Here is a 248-nt window from a genome sequence, read left to right as displayed (position 1 = left end):
CCACAGCCACAGATCCGCATCGTCGACACCATCCTTAACCCAACCACCGGAGCAGCTTCTGACGCCCCGTCCACGGCCGCAGATCCGCGTCGTCGACACCATCCTTAACCCAACCACCGGAGCAGCTTCACCTACGCCCTCGTCCACGGCCATAGATCCGCTTCGCCCACACCGTAGTCCACCCTACCGGAGCCGCTCCACAAACACCCTACTCGACGGTTCTAGATCTCCTTACCGGACCCCGACAG

This window comes from Triticum aestivum, chromosome 6D (genome assembly GCF_018294505.1).
Source record: "Triticum aestivum cultivar Chinese Spring chromosome 6D, IWGSC CS RefSeq v2.1, whole genome shotgun sequence".
Taxonomy (NCBI): Eukaryota; Viridiplantae; Streptophyta; class Magnoliopsida; order Poales; family Poaceae; genus Triticum; species Triticum aestivum.
The sequence above is the reverse complement of the archived record's forward strand: the minus strand, read 5'-3'. Positions refer to the sequence as shown.